This window comes from Amblyomma americanum, chromosome 10 (assembly GCF_052857255.1).
Source record: "Amblyomma americanum isolate KBUSLIRL-KWMA chromosome 10, ASM5285725v1, whole genome shotgun sequence".
Taxonomy (NCBI): Eukaryota; Metazoa; Arthropoda; class Arachnida; order Ixodida; family Ixodidae; genus Amblyomma; species Amblyomma americanum.
The window spans coordinates 24,887,966-24,902,539 of record NC_135506.1 but is presented as its reverse complement, the minus strand read 5'-3'; positions in this window follow the sequence as shown (position 1 = coordinate 24,902,539).

The window sequence follows — 14,574 nt, the reverse complement described above, 5'->3', positions numbered from 1 at the left end:
GCTGCTGTCATCCATTGCAATCGCAACCACTTCAAGCGTTCATTGAAGAACTCATCTCTCATCGTAAATGCCCATACCCTCATGTAAAATCCCTGCAGAGGGGGGCGTTTGAGGTATTGAAAATAAATGAATAATTCTCAACTCTTTCCTGACGGTCATCCAGCCGGAAAAGTGAACCAAATATAACTATATTGATAAAGGTAGCTTTTTAACCTGACCCACTCACTTCACTGAAATAAATACTCGCTGTACTGTTCCTGAAATAAAAGCAGTCGACAGTCCAGCGTCGTCCTGTTCCTGTTCTGTGTCTGTCCTTTGCGCTGGCTTTCTTTCTACAATCATGTACCGACTCACCCAGCCCTCCACTCTACTGAATTCGTAGCTAATTCTGATGCAAATAACTTTTTTAATACTCAAGATACACAGCTAGAAATTTCAGCTTAGCTCTTGTGGCATAACGGTATCTCTGAAATTTCATTAACATCAGAGCAGCGGTTCACCAGCTCCCTCTCGGGCTCTGGTTAGTTCAGTTGATAGAGCGACTGCCCCGGTAGTGCGCTGCAAGTTTGGAAGCAGTGTTACAAAGAGTTTAATAAATCGCGTTAAGCATACCTGAACCAGCAAAGGTTCGGTATGAAATTTCGCTAGAATCAACAGTTCGGCGCGACAAACAGGGACCATATGAAGGGTCTCTGGCCGTGACGCAGAGATCACAGGAAACGAGCTGGCTCATCAGCTAGCGCGCGATATTCACATCATGGCACCTGTCATCCCGTTTTAGCCCTCCGACGAGGGACTTGACGTTGGCCTATAAATGCACAATTAATAAACACTACCAACTACCAAAAACTTCATACCAGCACGTAACCCACACATCTCAACGTTGCCTAAGCATATATGCTTCCTAGAATTCGAACCCTCTCGTTACACCTTCCCGACTGTTCTGTTTCCGTCTTCTTTCTGAACCGTCCTGTCCCAACTGCCCTGCTATGTATGCCAATCTGGAGCACTGCCTCTTATCCTCTCCTGCGACCCTGTCTAGTCACTACATCCCCTTTCCTTCATCCCTTCCTTAATAAAGTGCCTAGCGTTGGCGATTCGTAAGCAATTATGAGCCTGCAGAACATCAGCGCCGCTTGGCGCGAAAATGAAAAGCGCGCCACTAAAGCAGCAATTTGACCAACGCAAGCAAGGGTAGCAGCATGCGTCCATCACCACGACTTCTTCAAGACATGGGAGAACCGCGGAACGTTCGCTTGCATGCTGTACACCCCAAAATGAATACTCCACCACAACAGAGTCCTCGCCGCACACCAGCATCGACTTTATTTGAGGCTGACAATTTGCCATTTTTTTGCAGATTGTCAACTCAGCCGTTTGCTCGACCCATAATGGGCTTATGTCTGAGATACATTTCAAATCAGTGGGTCGCAGCAAACCCAGTCGCAACTACGAATAACCTTAGCATCACTTTCGTCTTGTTTGCGGCGAAATAAGAAAGTGCCATCCACAGAGACAGCGCATGCAAACGAAACAGTCGACGCGCTATCCCCCGAGGGTGAGGCGGTCCGCCTGTTCCTCATGGAGCACCGCAATGACAAGGAAATAAGCTTCCTGGCGAATTGCCAGCAGATTCCGCTGCAGCAGACTCAAGGCTTCCTCCAGACGCGTCACCATCAGCAGTATTCGTTCCAACGCTTCAAGCCGGCCGTCATTTTCCTGCTGCTCCTGCTCCATCTTCGGAACCAGCTCTAGAAAGTGAAAGAGATAGTTGATAGCCAGACTAAATATTAGCATGGCCTACTATGCAGCGTTACGTAATCAAAACAAGATAATATTCATGAAACACTTTGCAACTAAAGAAAAAACTCACAGGACGGTTACGACTATCCAACGCTAGATACAGCGATAGCTGTTTAAGCGTTTAGTTTTGTCACGTGCTGTAGTGGTCACGTGATGCACCTCTGCACTGGCAGGCGGCTGTTCCAAACAGAGCCACCCGTAGGGCTTATGCGACCCAAGTTAACCGGCGCAACCGGTGGGTGCGCTAGCACCCACTGGTTACGCCGATGGCGACGCGCAAGTCAGGGACGGACGCCTATAACAGCTATCGCTGTAAAATTAAACGTGCACTTAAGTCTCCTTACGTGCGGAAATGCGAAAGCATTTCCAGTTCCGTTGCCTCCACTGTTACTTAGTAATGTAATCAATCACTGATGATTATTATTCATTTAGTTGATTAATTAATCATTTAAATTAGACACTTTGTTATTATTTGTTACCTTTGCTATTAACTAATTATATTGCTATTTTTATTTCCCGTTCAATTCTGGGGGAATTACCAGTAATTCCACAATTTCGTGAACAAGAAATTTAGACGGGATCCGAAACGCTATTTCCGTCTTCTTTGATGTGGTCAGTGAGTGATTCCCATCGCTTCCATCACTTATTTACTTCTTTCGTTACCGACAGGACATTAAATTCCTCAGCCCCGTTACCTCCATCATCGCCGCAGTGATTATTATGTCTAGTGTGCTAATTTCCATAATTTCCTCAACCACTTTAGCCATCTTATCCATATTGGTGATGAATTTGCCCTCGTCTTTCTTATGGTGTACGTCTGATTTTATCCCACGCCTAATCTCCTCTATTTCCTTCAGTCTACTTCCATTCTTAAGAGCACGCCACATCCTCTCCATATGGCACATACTATGTCGTTTACCTCACGCTTATTAAAGAAAGCTTGACTAGGCTGCGTCGGCGGTTTCGTACGTGTCACCAAAACGTGTCCGCAGCCACTGTGGGGAACTAGAACGTCTAAAGAGCGGCTATAATCGAAGGAGGAGGATGTGAGGATGCGGCGCAAAAAATTTGGTGACGATCGGATGAATAGTTTATTAGAGCTAAAAATGCGCACAATCCGTGGCCAGGACAAAAGTGGCGCCAAATTTGAAACGCCGGAAGTGTAGTCCACGTGACCGGAAGTGTGGACGAAACCAATGTGTGGCGCCAATTTGAAAGTTTGGAACGAAGCGTGGTGGGAATTAGACGAATATTGCACAAATTTTCAGGAAAATAGGAGCAAATAGAGGCAAAGAGGAGCGAATAGAGGCAACGAGTAGCAAATAGAGGCGACGAGTGCCGAGGAGGAGTCAATGCTTTCGCATTACTCCAATGCTGGTTATACCGCAATGATCTCGATTTTTTTTTAACTGTGACACTTCTGCAGTTCTGTCTATGGAACTTAAGGCCTTCATGCTTTGCCAAGTCGTAGCAATTTCGTTTGTCTCCTGGAAGAGCCTACCAGTGTCCTGTCTAATTACTAGCCCCCCCCCCCCCCCCCCCTTCCTTCTATTGCCCTCTCCGTAACGCAAACAATTCCAACGAGTTTGTCCCTGTTGTTTTGTCCCGCAACATCTCTCACAAAACGAGACAGTAGGAGTTGTCGAACGCTGACTTAAGGTCGCACATTTGCGCCACCCTTTCATTCACACCGCTTCCTCGCAGCAGTGCCAAACATTTTGTTCAGAAAGCGGTGGCCACTCGGAACGCACCGACCTCACGTTTCCCTGAGTGCTCCAGGTAGAAAACGAGCACAGGGCGTGCAAACGGTGTGTCGCGCGAATTGCCGACACTGTGTGTCAAAGGAATAAACGCTGGAAAATCTGCGACACATCTAACATTGTTTCATCTACTCACCTGTCCCTCTTCGTCCTTGTCCGCCTGCAGCCCACCTGATATGTCCACCGAGATTGATTCAGCTGCTGCACCTGGTGCGATTAAATAAAAGTATGATGACAAACGAAAAATAATGACGTCGTCCCTTCTTAATGTCGCTAGTGTTGTACTCCAAGCGACAAAAATCTCCCCGACACACCAAAAGCTATCATATGTGATACACCACCCACGGGCCACCGCATTTGAATACCACGCGTTTGATTACTCTGAGAGGACTTTCATCCCCACCCCCCCACGGCCGGTATCTAGGGGGGGGGGGGGGGGGCAGTGTCCCCTGTTTCGACTTTGAGGTGGTCCCGTAACGCTCGCCACCCGTTTTGTGACAGAGCGTCGCCAGCTCTCTAGTAGGTAGCGAAGACTCAGAGTCAGGCGTCAGTGAGAACAACAAAAGGGATTTCATACATTATGTGCAGAGCATTGCACAGGACGAGATCGGCACGAGGGCAGAGAGCTAACAGCGAACGCGACTGTTCTCGCACGGCGACGTCCGGCGAGACTCCAACGCGTCACACATCTCACTCCACTCGTGAGCGGCACATGGCTCACGGTGGGTCGGTCTCTGTAGATCGGGCTCGGTAAAACGGGAGTGCTCTCCAGGCGGCAGCGTTGGGGCTTATATGGCCCCGAGAAACGGTCGTCACTCATACGGACCAATACAAAGCCAGCACTTGACAGCCGTCCGAGAGGTCCAACCAGCGATGGCCACCCGCTTCAAGTTTGCCGCGCGCGGTGACTTCCAGGGGGAAAGGAAAACCGGCGCCTCGCTGTCTAGCAATTTGCTGCACGTTTGAGCATTCCCCAAGAGTGATGCCCAAAGGGCCAACATACGTCGAGACCAGTATCCCCCTCCCCCCTTCATAGCAACAACCGCCACCACCAAGTCGCTCGCCTATGCTTCTCCACAAGACGCCGCTGCCTAGCGGCGCAGCACCTTTGCTTGTCAAGGGAGCGTTAGGGCGCTGGTGCCTTGCGGCGCAGCACCGGGCTTGTCCAAGGTCGTTCGCAGGAGAAATTTTGCATCTTGTATACGTGGAATCCGGGCTGGTTATCCGGGCACAACACCCCACAAGTGCGGTCTCGATCGCCACTGGTTACAAATAGGGCTACTGGCTTAGCCTGCCGCACACTTGCCTTTAAACCTGTTTCCCCGATAGAACGTTGCCTTTTCAGCTATTCCCTAATTTCCATGGGACACAGGCGAAATGACATACACATTTTCGTAGAGGCGGCGCATAGGTCTGAAGCTCAAGCTTCATACATCGCACAGCACACGGGCGCATTTGCGTTTCGCCTCTATCGAAACGCGGCCGCCGCGGTCGGGATCGAACCCGGGCACTCTATGGCTCAGTAGCCGAGCGCCCTAGCCACTGAGCCACCGCGACGGGTCCACTATAGGGTGCCTTTTCGCATCTTTCGCTGTCTCCATTCCTCCAGGTGCGTATACCGTGACCTAGAGTCACTAAATTCTAAATTTAGTGACTCTACCGTGACCAATACCGTTACTGCGTTTGTTTTCCATCAACAAGGCGTCAGGATTCAAGAGTAGAAGGGAAAAAGGACGATGAATACGGATAGAAACAAGGAAAGCAGAAGAAAATTGAGACGTGTAGAATGTGATCGAAGAAGATGGCAAAGCAGTGCTTATAAAAGAGTATGCGCCGACGTGGCCAAGAAAACCGGCGTCGATCGTCGACGCGGTTGCTGCTACGCACGTCCTTTCTTTCAATCTTTCCTCTCACATGTATTTTAACTCTTCTACTATCTGTACGTGGCAGCGATTGTGGCTCAGCTATAGCCAATGGGCAGGCCCCGTGCACTTTCCTTTTCGTTCTTCCTTCAATCGCAACAACAACAACAACATGGCCAAGATAGGGCCTATATACATTTTTATAGGGCAGAATTCGAACGGCACATGTACGGCGACACTCCAGTCCATGCTCTGGAGGTGGTTATTACCTGGCCTTGAGGGAATACAACCCGGCGGGTAGGCACTGCCGGCTCTGCTCCAGTCCTGCGGTCGTCTGCTGCTCCTATGAAACCCCACCGTGAATCCCAGACGAGTGGCGATGGCAGCCGACCAGACCGACAAAATACAGCGAAAGCGAACACAATTTGTACACCTGTATATATGTATTAGGAAATTGAAAAGCCAAAGTTTACCGTTGCGTTTAAATTCAAAGTGTAATCCGCCATTCGAGGGAGGTTGTGGCGCCACCACGCGGGAGCAGCGAGAAACACACCAAACGTCAACGTAGCAGACGACACGAAAATGCGCCTTGCGAAATGGCCACGCCAGCGTAGGTAGAAAATGGAAGCCCCCCGCTTTTTCGCCCTCACGGCGAAAAGTAGTGACAGTGACTGCTGTATCATGTTTCGCGCAGTATGGGGGAATGTTTCAGGCGGCGGTCGCATTTCAATGGAGGCAAAATGCTAAAGAGTGCCGTGTACTGGGCGATGCCAGTGCACGTTAAAAAAAACCCAGGTGGTCGAAATTATGCGCAACCTACTGCATCCCTCATAGCCTGAGTCGCTTTGGGAGTTTAAAACTCAGAAACCATAAAATCATGAAGCTGTTTTCTTTTTCTTTTATGGCGCATCGACATGTACGAGGAGACGGGCGAGATGGAGCATCACTTTTACACCGATATCTTCGGTGCTGATTAAGCTAGCTTAAATTTTATTGCGGCGTGGTGCCAAGTAATGACATACCGATCGGTCGTGCTCCCTTACTAACGTCAGTATATACTACGGAATGTCGCAATGCTAAACCTACACTTTGCGAAAGCTGCTTTTTAGGGGGAGCCGCCATGCTGTAGACGACGCGGATTTATCATTAGTTCTGATCAAGCCAGGAAAGTACATCATTCAAACTTGGTATTGAGAAAGCAAGACATCGTATGCTATCACTGCGAACGGTTTAACTGAGAGAAGAATTTTACGGTGCGCTTTTATCGTTTCAACAGTCTGTTTAAGCAATTTCATGGTCCCTTTAATGTTTGTGAACTCGTTGACATGTATCTGTTTCCTATAACGCGACAAGAATCCCAAATGAAGGCGTCGTTAAAAATATCTGTCTCATAAATTCCTGCATTTTCTTTAGAGGGTTGACGACTGAGATGATTTCGACTCCGAACAGAGAAGGGAAGACTGTGGTGCCTCAAGACCGTGGATATCTTCAAGTGGATATCTTCATAATATCACGTGTCGAAGGGCGACTTTCGCAAAATTAAATGCACCGGAAAAACCGCATCCTGCAGCAGGAATGGTTATGTTCCTTCTATTACGAAACTTCTGAGAATAGAAGAGCTGCAGCCAAACGGGCAATCGAAGCGCTCAACTTGACGTAGCGAACCCGGTGCGCTGCCTCATAACTGGCGCGTTTTTTTTTTTAATGCGAAAGCGTTACTAGTCCCATTATGTCAGAAGCTGGCGGCGTGTGGGTACTAGGAGATGATGAAAAAAATACCAGGGATGGCAAGAAAAATAGGGTGACGTCATCAAGCGGACGTAGGAAGCTCACAGCAAGCCGAGCTCCGCCATTTCAGACAGTCATATATATGCATGTTCGTTCTTCTATATATTTGTTCGTCTATATAGTTGAAATGAGACCGCCCCCTCCAATAGTGGCCCATATATGTGCCCCCGTCACCACTTCAGATCACTACGCGGCCTGCGCATAAAGCTCAGTATGCATAAGCTCGCTAATAGCAAAAACCTTAATCAGCGCACGAAATATAGGATCGTGAAAATAAGCATCAGTTGCATTTTTCACGACGATTTCCCGCCTTTCTGTAACAACGAACAAAACATAAACTACCGATTTCACAAGCCATATCAGTTATATTGCGTGGTTGCACATTTCACATAAGTATTGAGCTATTCGCCGAAAGCTTTTTCTTGCACAAGTCTGCGTAATTTATCACAGATACATCCTAACTTGTTTAGCACGGCGGTACAGCAAGATGCAGCAAAAAAAATCTTAGCTAGGTATGATGGCTCGATGATGTAGCAGATAAGCAGTATACAGGCCTTGGCTATAGCAGAATCGCAGAATCCCGAATCAAAATTTATATAGTCCGCTCATTAGAAATTCAACGCTTCTTCTCATCTGTCGTCATAAGCGGACACTGTCAGGTCCAGAGATGTGTACTTAAAGCCTCTCTTGAAACGGAAGAGGTGATTCAAGTTGAAGTACAACATTGTCAACACGACCGCCACCGTAAACACAGACACAGCTGCTAGCACGCAAGTCAACGTGATCCCCCTAAAGCGCAATTGTTCGTACTTGGGCACAACAGGGCGCGAACCTAAAGCGTAAGCGACGGGGGCGGCCATCTTGCCTGGCAAGTTCATCAACGGTTCGCTCTTCCCTCGAGAGTTGTTGACGAGCATCTCCAGCAAATCGCCGCCACTAGACCCGTCCGTCGAGCTTCTCTCGCTGGCGCCGCGCTTGACCACGGTTCTAATAAGCGGCACCTCCCTCGCCTGAGGATCGAGGACGTGTATTTTATGGCGCGACGGCCTGCCGTCAGCTCTCGACTCCGCCTTTCGAATAGGCACCACTCTGTCGGCGTTTGCAATTTGCGCCCCTTCCTCGTTATCCAACCGCCGGTTGATTGTGATCCTGATGCTACCACTGTGTGCTCCGACGACTCGCGACCGCGGGATGTCGCCCTTGCGAGAAGCCATGTCAGCCTTCTTCGGAGATGCGAAGCGGAGCGACCTCATGAAGCGAACGTTGTCACGCCTGGACCTTCGCTTGGCTTTCGGAGGTTGGCGGTAGTTGCGAATGCGCTGCAGACTCTCGTTCACCTGCTTCACTCTCTTCTCGAACTCTTCCACATAGTCCTGGTTACCGAAGTACGGTTCGTGATCATCGTCGTTGCGCACTTCGACATAGGTCAACACCTCCCCAGGAAAGTGACCACGATCTACTTCCCTCGTTTTGACCACCTTGGAACCGTTGGTCACAAATAAATGGTCGTTGGCCTTCACTACGAGCACATCGGTTTTGTTAACGAGGCTATGGTTCGCAAAAAACGTCTCGTTGACGTCGGCCTGCGGGTTGGACGGTTTGTGAACTATGTGGATGCGCAAGTGATCGCCCCGCGAGCGGAGATTGTAAGGCTTTGCACCGCGGCCTTTGGTAACCTGACTTGTCTTCACAGATGAACTTTGCCCATCTTCAGCCGACCCAACTTCTTCGGCACCTGTCCTGTCCTCGCTGCCTGCGGCCGGCTCGTACTCGTGAACGTCGTTCTCGCTCGGCGGCTGCGCATCGACCTGCTGAGCAGACTCATCGCCGCCGCTCTGAGACGCAGTTTGTTCGCCTACATCTTCACCTGATGATTCTTCGTGGTGATGTTCACTGTCCTGGACCTCCACATTGTCTTGGGCTACCTTCACGTCGTCGTAGTTCTGCGCGCAATATTTGACGGGGGCAGTGGTTGACGGTGCTGTAGAAGTCTTAATGCTAGTCGAGGCCCTAGTTGGTTTTGCTGTCTTGTCCTTCATGGAGCGAACTCGCGCGGTAGTTGACTTACGACTGCGGGTGGCGCTGGTACGCTCCCAGACTGCTGAAGCCAAGAGCCCCATTGCACACGGCGTCGTTTTTGAGTGCGGCCTTCGAGCGCTGTCGTGTTCTTCGTGTCCGTGGTGCAGTATCTTGATGCGAAGAACACGAAGGGACTCGTCGTCTCTCTTCTGCACCAAATCTTCGGTGCCGGCCGTCACGTAAGTGAGAGTGTTGAAGGACCTGTTGTCGTCACTGCGGTAAGCAGCAGCTCCGTCGTCATCGAGGCCACGGCCATGGCGTTTGCGACTTCGGCGGCGCCTTCTTGCTTCCTGTAGCGCGGAACCACCTTCGACGGCGGGAGCCGAGGCGTTCACTCTGCCCGGTGCTGCGTCGAGCACTTCCTGAGCCTTCTTTTCGAAATTTCGAAGCGATGACGCGAATTTTGCGAGCGAATCGTGGAATTCCATCATTGCGTTCCGCTTTTCGGTGAGGCCGCCGGGATCGCCATCGCTCACCGCGGAGTGGCCAACCGCGAAGGTCAAGCACAAGACGAGGACGACGGCCGGGCGGATTTTCATAATCGGCCGAAGCGCAGGTGCTGACTCCGTCGCGGCTGACCTCCGTTCAGGCCATGGAGGGGCGGCGTCAATCGCTCCGCACCTGAACCCTTGGCCGCGGCTGCTTTGTTACCTGCGAATACCAAGTGCCATCGATGCGCCGATGGATGCCGTGGTTCCCCTGGCGGCTCTTTGCGCTTTCACGCGTACACAATCCACAAAAGGTGCGATAGGGCATGACTGCTATGCTAATAGTTAAGCACGTTGTTTTCTACTAATATATGTTGTTACAGAAGCACTTGAAGCAGTCGAACATGCAATATGATATAAAACACAGCCCATCTTTCAATGCCGCCATGAAATTCACACGTGAGAAGGAAGAAGAATAAACGCTGAGAGCACTTTCTTCTTTTTTGCCGTCGCTACTCATCGATTAGGAGGCGACTATTAGAAGTTCCAATACAGAATCTCAGTTTGCGCCTGTCTTCTGCGGTTGTTCTGTCTCTTGGCGCTTCTATGCTTGGCCATACCAATGGGAATGTTTGCTCTGCCGTTCAAAATTATCTCCTAGAATCAAAACGTCTACCATCATGAGCTTTCGTCCTGCCCATCCCATTATCAGCTTCTGTATTTCGGTTTTTACAACCACTTATAGTAATCCCTACCCCTTCTTTGCCTAAATTTTAGTTTGTATGACCCCCCTAAACTCCTGCAACCACCTCGGCTACGGAAACTGTGCGATCCAAATTTTGGTAGGTCATCCCATGCTTGCCAAATGCAACTGATAATTTAAATAGTCACCGCCTGGTTATGGCCAATCCCCCTTGTGGGTATGTGCCATTGTGTGAGGTCAACAACAACAACAACAAGTTTTCCTGGGGGCATCATATAGCAACAGCTAGAGATCTTCAACACACCGGTCAAAGCTTCTCCACAAGTATGGTATATATATGGGAACAGGAGCAGCGGCTGGGGACGCCCCTGACCGCTAGGTGTTTTGATGTACCATAAAGTGAATGGAGGAAAACAATTGCTTGCGGTTTAGCACTGCTAACAAAAGTATACAGACCAAGGGGCGGCTTGCTTGCGAGGCCTTCAGCTTGCCTGGTCATGCGTACTCGCGACCGTAACCTCTCGAACGATAAATGGCTTCAAGTTCTCAATCCTCCCAAGCTTAGGATTGCCGTTGATGTTCTAGGGAGCCCCTCGAAACAGCTTAGAAGTGAACCCCAGTTGGGCTGCAAACTTGAGGGAGGCGCTGTACCTGAACGCGCGAGTGAAAACGCGCTTCTTTCCTTTCGTGACTGGCACACAGCTTCGGAAACATTTTTTGCACTGAACATTGCACTGATGAAGAGTTGTTGCATTACACATAAAAGGTGTGTTTTAAGGAACCTCAACAAAAAGATTCTTATTTCTTCTAGTACAATCAACAGACATATTTACATTGCGTGTCATGCATCATTGCCATTTATCTGACATAAGGCGCGACACGAGATCTTTGCAAGGTAATGGAATGCAGTCCTGAATTTTACACTGCGATACTACTTTATAAACATGCACATTTGCCAGGTTCATTCCTGCAATGCACTGGTGAAGCTACCCCACTACTCTCACTGTATCAACAGTTGTTGAACGCCAACTTTTCATAATGTAAAATCAGGAGTATTTAAGAGAATATGCAATGCGGCTAGTTGGAACAGCTGGTACTCTGTATTTGTAATAGATTTTCGGCGTGAGTAAGACCACCAGGTATCAAAATTATTGAAGAATCCTCTTCTGCCGCGTGCTGTATAACCCAAGTGCGACTTTGGCTTGTAAAAATTTATTATTATTAGTTTATTCCTGTTTCCTTCATTCCTTGCTTTGCACTAAATAATTGTCATTAAGTTGCGGTGCAGGCAAAGGGAGATAATCGAGGATCTCATTATGACATATACACTGACTGTTCATTAACTTTGGATTCCTTCATGTATATGTCGTGAAGTTGATTAGTGCAATTGGAAATGGTTGTTATTGATGCTGAAACAAGATTTGCTTTGTAAGGAGTGCTCTAACATATGCCCCTCTTGCCTTCCCTGTTATCCTTCTAGCCTGCTGTCTCAGTCTGAGTGTCACATATTTCTTCAAAACGAACTTTATCACTCAATTACATGTGCTGGGCTCTGTTTGTAATGTTCTACTTCCTTCAAGCTCTGCTCATGTCGTTGGCAGAACTTCTGGAAGGACTGTATGGCCAAGCGGTCAACGTTTTTGTGCCCTTGCTCATCACTGCAGCGAAAAATCTTTTTAAAAAAACACGCGACAGTGCCGTTATGAATTTTTCAGAGAACAGTACTCACACATGAAGCACGATGCCGACATTCTGTTGATACTCTTTGTACGAGTGAGACAAAGCGGTAGATCGCGACGCGCGGAGCTACAGCGCGCTGCGTGCTTACGGCATCTACTGAGCAACTGACAGGCGAGCGTGTTTAAGCGGACGGTTCTGTTCTCTGTATTATCTTGTCTGTTATCTGTGTTCTTATGCTTTTGAGCGAGGGCGGGCTTACTCGCCCGGCCGACTGCTATGATAGTTTCGGGTGTCCCTCTGAACGCTGCCGACGGGTCCAGAGTCCAGATTCTTGTGTGCGATCGATCGACCGCCGTTCGCGCAAGAGATACGATCGACCAACGTGCGCACGGGAAATGACTTGCATGTGCAGCGTTTTCCTGGCACCGAGTCAGACATCCAAAACCAAAACCAGCAGAGAAGGCAACGTTCGTGCGAAAGACAGCGAACCGAGCGGCGGGAGTGAATGAGTCAAAAGTGCGAAGAGTGGCTAGAACGCACGGTCGAAAAAGAGGGAGACCGCTCTCAGTGGGCTATGCAAGGGAGTGCCTTGAGCAGACACATGGGGTAGAGATGTGTAAAATGCAGCGCGTATTGGGCGTATGAAACTGCCGTATCTTAATTCTGTCCTGCAGTCTACGCCGTAAGTAGTAATAAACTAGCATACGTCGGTAACCTACAGCTGCTAGAGCAGACGAAACGAAAACGAAACTTTCCCAAGTTTTCTTGTACACGTTTGCATATTTCAAATTTTGAAACAACAAAAAAAGTTTGGGGTAATGCTCAAACATCTTCTTGGATGTTTAAAGTTTTAGACATCTATTTTAATGTGTTCCGTGTAGCTATATTCAAAATATTTGCTTAATTTTCAGTAGCGCCCAACTGGGGATCTTTAACGCGCCCTGACATCGCACAGCACATGGACGCCTTAGCGTGTTTCCATAAAAACGCAGCCGCCGCGGTCGGGTTCGAACCCGGGAACTCCGGATCAGTAGTCGAGCGCCCTAACCACTGATCCACCGCGGCGGGTACACGTCTTCTTCGGGTCAGCTATCGCGTACACACACAGAGAGGGAAACCCTTTAATGGAAAGGCAGAGAATTTAGCCGACTTGTAAAATTAGCTGGCATGCTACTTGATACGTGGGGATGGAATTAATGTGGGAGATAAAGACGGATGGAGAGCGGTGCGGGAAAGGTTAAATTAAAGAGAAAAAGAAAGAGGGAGAACATAAAATGCGGCCACTAAATGCCTACTAAGGTGCATCGGCGATTTATTATGCGACATATGATATGATGAAGTGCATATATATAGTCTGATATATGGGCTAAGTTCACTGCAAGAACAATGCACGAGGGCAACATGCTAGATGGAATTAGAGCTTGTCGAGATGTCCAATTTCCTTTAAATACGCAAACAAAAAGTTCATTGCATGTCTCAGTTGCCTAGGGCAGGCTAAGGGACCTAAAACACTGTCCATTGTAGAGGCACTGGGGAGAGCTTTTCCATGCACTGTTCGTAGTACGCACTCTCGTCAGCATATGCAGGGCACTCAAGCAAGATATGTTCCACAGATTCGATATAGGCGCAGTTGTCACAAAGCAGACTGTTCAGTTGACCGAAATGGTATCGCAAGCCGTTTGTAAATACAGCGTTCAGGCGATGTCGATGATAGTGTTTCCAGGTGGCGAGGAATTCTGGGTGGGAGTCTTGACCTGACATGAGGGTGGACTGAGTAAAGAAATTGGCAATGATGTGTCGGCAGTTAAGCTGCAGATCCGATGCATTTCTTCTGAAGCAAATATTTTAGCCATTTGCGACGCATCAGATTTTGTGAAGAAGGTCCGAATGTATCGCCAATGTTGGTGGCCTTTACGAGCCGCTTGATCTGCTTTTTCATTGGCCAAAATGCCACAGTGTGCTGGTAACAACTGAAATGCTATGCAGTGGCCTGCAGCAATAGCCAAGTGATGTAGATAACCAATGTCATGGAAAACGAGCTGATGATTGCTTTTCTTCAGCAGGTTGGACAGGATATGCAGAGACGCTTTGGAGTCGGCTAAGATAACCCATTGGTTGGGGGTTTGGCGCAGGATATGGGAAACAGCTTCTTTAATGCCATGCAGCTCAGCTGTCTTCGAGGATGTCTTCCGCTGCAGCCGGTAAGAAAGGATATGCCTGGTTGAGGGCACATAAATGACACAGGAAGAAGTTTCTTGACTAGTTGAACCGTTGGTGTAGGTGTGGGTATGCTGCGTATATTCCTCGGTTAAGTAGGCGAGAGTAGCTTGTAAAAGTGCAGCCGGAGGCATGCGGCTCTTTGCATGCACACCTGGAACAAACTTCTTCACCTTTAGAGGCGCGACAGTGTCCAGGGGGGGGGGTGAGAGGTAGTAGTTTCTGCGACTGATTAATAGTAGGAAGGGGAAAGC